Source organism: Atractosteus spatula (assembly GCF_055471065.1).
Source record: "Atractosteus spatula isolate fAtrSpa1 chromosome 10 unlocalized genomic scaffold, fAtrSpa1.hap1 SUPER_10_unloc_2, whole genome shotgun sequence".
Taxonomy (NCBI): Eukaryota; Metazoa; Chordata; class Actinopteri; order Semionotiformes; family Lepisosteidae; genus Atractosteus; species Atractosteus spatula.
In genome coordinates, this window is record NW_028296622.1 from 1,720,696 (window position 1) to 1,732,419 (window position 11,724).

Sequence of the window (11,724 nt, forward strand, 5' to 3'; positions counted from 1 at the left end):
CCCTCCTCACTCACGATGAACGCAAGAAGGTTAAGAATAAAGACGACCCGCGACCTCACAGGCGTCTCCGTGGGAGTCTGCTTGAGCGCCGCAGAAACACGTCCACGCCTGGGGCTCGCCTGCCATTCCCACACAAGAGAGCAACAGGAACCGGAAGTCCAGAGCTCCGTCTCTCGCCGGGGAGCGTGGGTGGTGTTGTTTTTGTGGGTGGGGGTGGGAGAAGGGAGTGAAACACGCGTCGTTCCCCTCCCCACGATCATTTCGCTCACTGTCATCGACCGATCGATTATACAACGACAAATCATGGAGAACCGTTCCAGTTCCTCACGGTGAAGGAAGAGTAGCACCTCCTCCGCTCTCACTGAAATACTCTCCATCAATAAGACGCACGAGTCTCTCCGTCAATAAGATAGATAAATAAATAAGCCACGCAGGAAATCAATCAATAAACAAACAGAGCGATAAGGCGCCACGGGCGTCTCCGCTCACGAGTCCCGGACTCCCCTCCCCGGGCGGCAGCGGTCCGGGTCCGAGCTCGGGTTCGGGTCGGGCTGGCCCGTATGGGTATCGGTATCGGGCCGGACTCGAGGGCCTCTCCCGTCACGGTCGGACTTCACCCAGAAGTGGGGGCGGGGGGGTTACAGGTCACAGGTCACAGGTCGGAGCTGCTGCTGAGGTACTGAGAGACGCCGACCAGGAGCAGCACCTCCCCGGTCATCATCGCCTCAGCTGCCACCCCCTCTTCCTCCGCAGCCAGGAGGGGCGATGGCGGTGGGGGTGGGAGGGGCAACAGCAGCCCCCGCCCTTCCTCCTGCCCCCCCCGCCCCTGCCCCTCAGGGGGGCAGCTGGCGGCGGGCAGCGCCGGTTCACACCCGGGCTCCTCGGAGGCGTAGATCTGGAGACACAGCGCGGCCACCAGCAGCAGGAGCAGCCGCTGAGCGGAGCCGCGGGGTTCGGCCGCCGGGGGGTGGTTCTGCACCTGGGGGAGAGGAGAGAGGTCAGGGTCACGGGGTCACGCTCACTGGGGTTCAGGCTGGATGATATTAATAATAACTCCTTACACTTCTATAGCTCTTTTCTGGACACTCCACTCAGAGCTCTTTACAGGTCCTGGGAATCCCACAACCGCCACCAGTGTGCAGTTCTTTACAGGTCATGGGGATCCCACTACCGCCACCAGTGTGCAGCTCTTTACACGTCATGGGGATCCCACTACCGCCACCAGTGTGCAGCCCCACCTGGGTGATGCTCCAGTCCTCTCCCCACACACCAGCTCTCAGTGGGGAGGAGAGCAGAGTGATGGAGCCAGTTCAGAGAGGGGGGGTTATTAGTAGGCCATGATGGGTAAAGACCAGGGGGGTAATTTGACCAGGACACTGGGGTAACACCCTACTCTTCTCGAGAGACACCCTGGGATTGTTAATGACCACAGAGAGTCAGGACCTCGGTTTGACGTCTCATCCGCAGGACAGCGCCTGTTTACAGTATAGTGTCCCCGTCACTATACTGGGGCATCAGGACCCACACAGACCGCAGGGTGAGAGCTCCCCCTACTGGCCCCACTCACACCTCTCCCAGCAGCAGCCTCAGTGTTTTTCCAGGAGTCTCCCCTCCAGGTACTGGCCAGGCTCACCCCTGCTGGGCTCCAGTGGGGCTGCCAGCTGGGAGTTACAGAGTGATACAGCTGCTGGAAATTAAGATTAAGCACTCTCCCCCTCCCCCTCCCCCTCCCCCCGGTGCTCAGAGCTAATCTCTTCGCCTGAAGCCTATCTGCATCTCCCCACCGCCCCCAGCGGATCTGATCCGATCACCTCTTTCCCCTGGCTCACCGCAGGGCTGGGCTTCCCGAAGTCTCGGGCGGCGCCCTCCCAGATCGAGGGACTCAAGTGGTGCTGGGTCACGTGCACACTGTTCCACATGACGGGTTCAACCGCCTGGAGAAGACTTGGCTTCAACAACAGGGCTGGGCGGCTTGTTCCCCCCTCCCACCCCTCTCTGTGTACAGTAGAGCTTCCTGTCCTGACTGGAGGAGCTCACCCAGCTGTGTCTGGAGAGACGCCAGGGTATCGGCTTGTTCCCCCCTCCCACCCCTCTCTGTGTACAGTAGAGCCTCCTGTCCTGACAGGAGGAGCTCACCCAGCTGTGTCTGGAGAGACGCCAGGGTATCAGCTTCAAAAACAGGGCTGGGCAGCTTGTTCCCCACCCCCACCACCCTCTGTGTACGGTAGAGCCCCCCCCCGTCCTCATGGGTTCTCTGTGCCCACGGTTTCGAAGAAGAGAGAAGTAACGAGATAATTCTAATCTCTCATCCCGTCTTCCTTCCTGAACATGAGGGGCTGTTTCCACTGTCTGTGTGCGTGCGTGCGTGTGTGTGAGGGAGATGGAGTATAAGATTAGAGAAATTAGATCCTAATTAGGGATTAAAGAAACATTCTTCCCTAAATTCAGAAATATAGTCCCAGAGTTCCCACACCTGCCAGAATCACAACGGGTCCCAATCCTACTGGGAGAGGGAAGAGGGAACTCTGTTGAACTGGCAGCCCAGTGTGTGATCTCCTGTCCCAGCCTGAGGAACAGTGAGCCTGTCTCTCAATAATAATAATACAGTGTGTCATCTCCTGTCCCAGCCTGAGGAACAGACAGTGAGCCTGTCTCTCAATAATAATAATACAGTGTGTGATCTCCTGTCCCAGCCTGAGGAACAGACAGTGAGTCTGTCTCTCAATAATAATAATACAGTGTGTGATCTCCTGTCCCAGCCTGAGGAACAGACAGTGAGCCTGTCTCTCAATAATAATAATACAGTGTGTGACCTCCTGTCCCAGCCTGAGGAACAGACAGTGAGCCTGTCTCTCAATAATAATAATACAGTGTGTGATCTCCTGTCCCAGCCTGAGGAACAGACAGTGAGCCCGTCTCTCAATAATAATAATACAGTGTGTGATCTCCTGTCCCAGCCTGAGGAGCAGACAGTGAGCCCGTCTCTCAATAATAATAATAATACAGTGTGTGATCTCCTGTCACAGCCTGAGGAACAGACAGTGAGCCTGTCTCTCAATAATAATAATAATACAGTGTGTGATCTCCTGTCACAGCCTGAGGAACAGACAGTGAGCCTGTCTCTCAATAATAATAATACAGTGTGTGATCTCCTGTCCCAGCCTGAGGAACAGACAGTGAGTCTGTCTCCCAATAATAATAATTCCCGGGAGGAACTACTGATAATAATAATACTACTGATAACAATAGTACTAATAATACAACTGCTACTACTACTACTACTGCTGACAACACTAATAATACTACTACTACCAACAACAACAACAACAACAACAACCCCGGGGAGGTACCGCCAGTACTACTAATAACACTAATAATACTACTAACAGCACTACTACTACTACTGATAACAATAATACTAATAATACTACTGCTGCTACTACTGATAATAATAATACCACTGTAGTAGTTTGATGGTTTTACTGAGACAATTATTAATTGTAGCAGTAATCACGAGGTTGTTCGTTGGGGCTTTTAGAAAATCAATCGTCAGAACAACTAACAATGCACACACACGGGTTTAATACACGAGATACATTTATTAATATAAACTGTGCACCAAACATATACTAGTCTGCCTGGATATGAGAGGCAGACCTTACTGTAAGGGTTATCAATATTCAAGGTATATAATCTCAAAGAGATGCAAACACAAAGAGATACACAACAGAGAATATATGTCAATATATATCGTTCGGTTACCAAATCGCTGATCAGTGTTATTACCCACTTACTCTAAACTCGGAAGTAAATACATTACTCATGAATTAAATTGATAACAACTTGTGTTGAGGTACAATTAAATTCTCGAGACGCAATGTAGAACATGGGGTTTACTTATCCACTGTGTTTGGATTTGGAATTTCCCGGCACGAACACCAAACCAGCTGACAGGCTCTGTTGCAGCCTCTGTTCCAGCGGTTGTCCAATGGGCGTTGTCCCGGCGTCCTCTGGCTCCCGGCCAACCAGTCGAGGTGCAGCTCGGAGTAGGACGGGTGGAGGAATCTGACTGCGGCGCGCAGGGCAGTCGTTGCTCCGAGGGGATCTACCAGCAGTCCGGCTGGCTAGTAGAAAGTCTCTATGTACAGAGTGTGACCGCGGGTCCTCGCAAGTCACTCTTTTGCCCGGGAAGAAGCTGGTTCGTTCCCGGTCCAGCGCTGCTTCTGAATAAGCTATTCAGGTTGTCGACGAGGCAACCTGAATAGGCGTTGATCAAACTGAAACACTGATCTCTTCCTCGTAAGAGATCCGACTCACTGAAAACCAGCCGTTAGTGTCCCATGTGAAGAAAAACTCATTTTAAATAATGTTCTATTTTGATCATGTTTGTATTTTGCTATTCTTTGTATATATATATAAATGTCATGAATACTTTTGGATATAATTCTGACATTGTATGTGTGTGTAACAGAATATATGTATATAGCGGCAATGCTTGTTAATAAGACAGAATTAAGTGTTGCGGTGCTTTCCCAAATGAGGCCTCATCTCTCTCTTCATCTCTGTGGTGCAGCCACAGAGAAGCTATTCATGCAGGCTGATTTAAAGATGTTTTCTTTTGATAAGGGACAGCTCCCAAATGGGGATGCACTTAGCTAAGCCTGGCTATCATGATCAATGGTCATCCAATAGCACCTATCTGTCTAGGGAGTGTCAGATGGACATCTGGACTGCATTCCTAAGTGTCAGGAGTAAGTGACTCATATCTCACCTTGATCAACCAAGCAGGAACTGGTAGGGCCAAGTAACCCATGTGGGTCTCTGATGCCCACGAAATTTTCAGCCAATGAACGAGCTGAAGTTCCTCCAGGTAAAAACAGGCAACACAGAGAGCCTGAAGAACAATTCCAAAAAGAATAACTCCAGGGCAGGACGGCCCAGGAGCAGAACAGTTCCCAAGGGCAGGACATTCTCGCAGCGCGCCTCCTGACCATCCTGAGACTCAGCCGAGGTTAGCATCAGCAGCAAGCCTCATGAACTGTGGACAGCTGAATCACTATTCAGAACTAGCTCTTCACCAGGAACAAACTGGTCCTCTTCCTGACTTGCCGGGACCCACAGTCATCTTTTCTCCTGAGCACAAACTTTGCTAGTTAAAGCCAACACTAACTAGCCGGTCAGTGAGCATCAGCAGCACACCGTCACAAGCTGCACAGCACAGCCTGGCACGGAGCCAGAGAGCGCGGATTGGACAGCAACAAGCCTGCAGCTGATTCTTTGTGCCTGCAGGAGATCTGAATCCCCAGAGATTGGATGAGTATTCAACTTCAATGCATTACAGCTCGAGAATTCAATTGTTATCCCAACCAGTTGATATCAATTTAATTCCTAAGAGTTATGTACTTGTTTTGAGTATCTAATGTAGAAGTTATAACCAGGTTCATTTACGAAACGGTCTAAATGAATGATATACTGAACGTATGTCCTCTTGATGTGTAACTCTTCGTAACTGAATGAATATATACCTTTTGTATTCTGATAACCCTCTCGATAAGATCTGTTAGTTTTATACGCATATTTTATGTATTAATAAATGTATCCTCGTGTATTAGTACCTGTGTGTGTGCGTTGTTTGAGTTATGTCGCATGGTTGGGTTCTAAAGCCATCAAAAGAATCAACTTTGTGATTTACTGCTACAATTAATAATTGTCACAGTAAATGCCCAAACCCTACAGAACTGGTGCCTTCAGAGAGCCACAACATTTACATTTTGGCTATGGCAATGTTACACACGTTTCCCGGGGGGAATGCGGATTCCTGGAGATCGAGTGTCTGTAGAGGACCTCTCTGGTAGCCAGTCTCTTGTGTACGGCCATCCAGTTGAGGTCCTTCAGTTTGTTGTCCAGTTCTTTCGGCTGCGTTCTTTCCCAGACTTGTCTGGGAACTTGCAGCCTTTCGTTGGTGACCAGACGCCTGAACTCATATTTTATCTGCATCTGCCTTTGCTTTCGGTGTCTAAACTTGAGAGTCTGAATTCGGAATAAGACAGTTTGGATGCGGCAGGAGACCTACAGTAGGTGTTTTTGTTTTGGTTTCTAGGGTGTATACAACTACTTGAGATGGCTGAAGTAGTTCCAGTAGGGAGCTGTGTGAGGGTGCGTAGGCTGCAGAGGACCAAGTAAAGGTTTATTCCAGCTGAAAAGAGAAGTAACACCCGAAGAATGCTCCACAGCCGAGACGTTGTTTGTTTTCTTCTCTTTTCAGCTGGAAGAAATGTTTACTTGTTCCTTTAGATGGCTGTTTAGGTCATTTCTTTTTATTCTTGTTTGCCTGATAATGCCGAGATCATCTTGTCCTCACGTTCAGTGAGACGGCACCAAGTGCTGCATGTAATGACATTTGCGTTCAGAAAAACTGTGCAAACCTGTCTGAACACGTTTTGTGACCGATTCCTAACTGACATTGTGAATTTCGGATCAATTCTTCACGTCCCCCTTTTTTCTTTCAGAGGGTTCTATCTTCCAGTGTCGCTCTGGGCCTGCTGACGTATTGATTATGCTAAGAGCCTGTGGATAGATTGGTGCCCGAGTTTGGTAGTTGTGTAGTGTGGACGAGCTGTCAAAAGCAGACGTCCTGTGTGCCTTCTAAGGCTTATTTCTTGGTTCTGGGTGTTTGGGGAAAATCTAAACTGCATTCAGGATGACTTTTACAATTTGCGAAAAGTTGAAGAAAATGTTTCAGAAGCTTCGTCAGTCTTCTGTGAAACAACTTGAGGCACCAAGGTAAGGTACATATGTTTAGGTTTTTCTCATGACCCTGAAAACACCTCTGTGCTTAGTTCTACAGCCCCGAGTTTGTGCAAGCATATGTTAAACTGAGAGGGAGCATTCTGGCTCGCCTAACTTTGTCACACTTTAGTATTTTTTAACTGTGTTATTGCTCCATTTTTACTTTTAATTTGGTGTATTTTAAGTGATATAATGTGTGTAGCTGACTACGCTCTGTAGATTATATGACCGACTGATTTTGGATAGTGGGTGCAGGCTGTATTTTGTCCGTCCGAACAACAGCAGTACGACGAGAGATTCAGGAGAAATTTGCCGTGCCTGTTAAATGTATTTTAGTAAATGCACAATTATGTTGCCGGTCAGCTGCTCAAGCCTTGGCCTAATCAGAACTCAGATGAGGTTTTATTATATTGTACTTGTGATTCTTTTTTATTTACTTTTATTGGCTCATCTTTGAAGTCAAATATGGCGTCAGTAAAATAGCTTTTTATTAGGAGCAAAACTCTTTTATTTATGAAAGGAGATCAGATCCTGTACTTCTGCAGGACTGCTGAATACCCCAGTGTGGGCTCTGGGTGGGGACAACAATCCTACTGTCATGCAGCTTTGTGCGCAGGTATAGGACAGGTAAAAGAACAGAAGAGTGAAGTCAAGAGGCTGTTTGGAATAGAAATAGGTGTGTAAACACTGAAAACAGATTGTTACACAGCAGTTTCAGATGCAAAAGCAATTGAACAGCATGGCTGTTTCCAGCTTCCTCTTCGATGGGGACACTGCAGTAGTCGAAGTTTACAGGACTTAAGCATGGGCAGACACAAAGGAGAAAATGAGGAAGACCAGGCTTCAGGAAGTATTTTAATTCTGGATGGAAGATGGTGCACTACTTGCAGCGTAGATCTGCTTTTTACCTTTGATACTGCCACAGGACAAGCTCCGAGAAGTAACAACAACAACAAAAAGTGAGTTCACTGCAGACAATATTGAGAGCCAAAATACATGAATAGAAATTAACTGTTAAATCTTGTTTGTCATGAACGACGTCGGTGTCTGTATTCTAGCAATTGCGTGGTGTAAACAAAACAGGTTTTGTGATTCAATTAACAGTTCTGCTTTATTAATTTTGCTTGTTGTTTTGAAAGTAATGACAACATGGTTTCATTAACAACAACAGAAACAACATGGAACCACTTTATCCAGTAAAAAGTAGAACTTTGGAACCGTCATGAAGCCCTTTTAGAGGAAGATTACACTTTCTTTAATGAGCAATGCATAACTGATTTGTAGATTTGAATTAGCCCATATGTTTTTCTCCCAGATGGTCAAGCGTACTGTCACTCTACAAAAGCACTGGTTTCAGTGTCCCCTGACCTCCCAAGGCCAGACATAGCGACCAGTCTGCTCTGTGGTTTCCATCTGCTGCTGAAGCGAACGGGTTAGTGCTGTCACAACCGCATCGAGGAAGCATGCCCAATGTATTTCCCGAACTTTATCTTCCTGGAAAAGACGGCTCACGTCTCTGTCCAGATCAAAGGCTGAAAGTTAAATCTGTGGGGTGGACAGCGTCTGGTCTCGTGCAGTAAGTGTGCAGAACCATCTTTATCGATTGCCGAACACAAGAGCATTAATTGCTCTGATGGGTCACGCGCGAGTGAGTACGGTTCCAGAGACAAACGGACGAGTCTGATGTTAGTGAAATTGTCGTCTGTTGACGGCGCACAGTCTCGTATCAGAAAGGCGTGCTGTTCACAGCTTTTGCTCAATGGATTATCGACATCTTGCCTGTCCCCGTGAAAAATAAGTGTGGATTTAGGGATGTCAGCAGGGTTTCCCATCGCCAGGATCTCTAACAGAAGGGATTCATAGGTTGTCAGGCACTCTTTGAACACGGCTTCTATACGGTCCACATCTTGAGGCTTACTTGAATGTGTTTGTCAAGGGTTCTAAATCGCCATCTATCAGAAACACCAGAAGCAAAGGATAAGATCCCACATCTATGAGTGTTTCTACCAAACTGTTCATAGAGGAGACAGCTGAGCTTTTTTAAATGTCCGATCTTGCAGTTTTTGGTGAATAAATTTGGTCGGAGTGTTTACGTTAGTATGTTTTTTTTCTTTTCTCGTAGCAAAAACACAAGCTTGGCAACCTTCACTATGTGTTTCTGTAATAGCTCATCCCACTAAGCCCCCTTACCTCTATCTGATTAATCTTCATGAGTGCCACCTTATTAATGGAAATGCTGTGGAGCAACAGTGAAAACACAGCAGAACAGGTTCAGAACACTAGAATATTTTTTCGTGGGACAGTTACAAGCACTGTGCTGCAGCTTTGTTAATATCAGAACAGCACATTTTTAAGATTAAGGAGGGATGCATGTTTGTCTTAACCAATTACTATAAGTTCCACTTCTTTAACACAGAGTCATTGCATTTGTACTCTAATTATCATATGCAGTGGGTCCAGAAAGTCACCACTCCCTTCAAAATGTTCACCTTTTATTGCCCTAAAATCCAGAAAGACGACCAATAAAACCAGACTTTTTCCAGTTTTATTTACAAATTGTACTTTGCAACATCCAAGTGAAAAAAGAAAGCAAAATTTCTGGAAAAAAAATTAAAAAGTGGAATAACTGGGTTGGATAAGAGAACACCCCCCTGAGTTAATACTTGCAGGAAGCACCTTTTGCTTGAATTACAGCTTTGAGTCTGTTTGGATACATCTCTGCCAGCTTTGCACACCTAGAGGGAGGAATATTTGCCCGTTCCTCCTTACAGAATTGTTGTAATTACACAACAGGATGCCGTCACCCCCGTGCTCTACTGTAGGAATGGTGTTCTTTGGAAGGGAAGGTGTATTGGGTTTTTGCCAGACGTACAGATTCGCGTTCCACCCAAAATTTGATTTTGGTCTCATCTGACCACAGCACCTTTTGCCACTTGGCCACAGAATCTTTAAGGCGCTTCTTAGGAAAACAAATGAGGCTCGATGGCTTCTTGCCACCTTCCCGTACGGGCCAGATTCGTGGAGCGCTTGTGATATTGTTGTCACATGCACACCAGTAGTTCAGGTGGGGAGCTGCGTCAGCACGCATAGGCTGCAAAGGAACAAGTAGTAGGTTTATTCCCTCCTGAAAAGAGAAGAAAGACAACGCAACGTTTCGGCTGTGGAGCCTTCTTCAGGTGTGCCTTTCTTCTCTTTTCAGCAGGGAATAAACCTATTGCTTGTCTATCACAATGACTAGTCTTGGCCATAGAGGCCTACAGCTCGTTCAAGGTTGCCACCAGCCTCTTGGTAGCCTCTCTGGTCCGTCTCCTTCTTGCTCGGTCCTCCAGTTTGGGGGGTCGGCCTGATCTAGGGAAGTTCTGGGTGGTGCCACACGCCTTCCACTTCTTAATGATGCTCTTGACTGTGCTCCATGGGTCACCTTGATCTCTTTTTATACCCGTCTCCTGACTTGTGTCTTTCCACAACTTCATCTCGAAGCTCTTTCGGAAGCACCTTCCTGCCCATAGTGGAGTCTTTGCTTTGAAATGCACTTCCAAGCAGTGGAATCCTCTAGAAACAGCTGCTTCTATTCTGAACTAATCAAAATCACCACAGCTGATCACAGCTGGGAGCCAATTAGTTTGTTGTGTGATCTGTAAGGTGATTGGTTATACCTGAGCAAGTTTACAAATCCAATTCAATTCAACTTTGTCATTAAACTTACACAGGTGCATAGTATAATGAAAAGTGTTTCTCATGAGTCACTCAGGTGCAGTATATAAATAGGACAGAAGATAAGACAATAGACAGTAACACAATAGCAATAACAGTAAGGTGTAATAACATAACATAAATAACATAATCAAGTGATCAAAACTGTGCAAAATTCCACAAACAGAAAATATAACTGGACAAAAACTGTGCAGGGTAATTCTTGGAACAGTGCAAAAACAGTATGGTTAAAAATAGTATGGTTAATTAATAAATACTACTGCAATTGTAGTGCAAATGCAATTGTAAATGCATTAAGCTGAAAGTCCCCCCGTGATGTTGATAAGATGCTGCGAGAGAGATGTTTTCTGCCGGAGCTCCTTGCTGTTCTGCTTCCCTGCAGCCACTGAAGTGTTTCTTGGTGGTCAAGGATTCTGGGGCTGGTGAATCACCACCTGGGAGCACTGCCTGTCACTGGAGGTTGCAGTTTCCATTTAGACGCTGTTCACATCTCCACAGAGTTTCTCTTTTTTTCCCCTCTATCCTCTTCCACTGTACAGTATTAACATCAGGTGCCAATAAATAATGTTGAATGCTCACACAACGATCCTCATCACTAGAATCATGCTTAGCAATATCAAGCTTATATATATAAACACACATTTGTCCGAATCTCAGCCTTAACTCTCAAACATAACATACATGGGTTGGCCCTTTGTGTGGTCTTCTTGATAATCACGTTTTGAGAGGTTTGATTTGACTTTGGAACACACAGTCAAAGTCTGCTGTTACAGAACAGAATCACAGCAGAACAGATATTATTAGTGACCACGGATGACTGGGTTGATTATGTTTTTGTTTTAATTTCAGCAGTTATTGACTAATTCCATAAACTTTCAAGTGCTGCATTTAAACCTTGTGTACAAATAGAAAAATGTACACGTCCTAACATACAAGTCAACCATTTCTATGTGCAGTTTCGTTTTCATGTCTGAAAACTAAATCAGATTTTTTTTTATTGCATTAAAAATTTGTAGCATTTTGGCCTTGAGACTTATGGCAAAAGGGAGTATTATGTACTGAGCACCAGAAGAAACATGATGTATATTTTTTTTAAAGAAATGTACAGTTTTTTTGGTGTCATGTTGATTAATTGATCCTTCATGACTGACTGTTAAGCACTGGAGGGACTGAGACTTTGACAGAGGCACTAAATCACCCTGTGAGGTTAGTGAGAGGGGC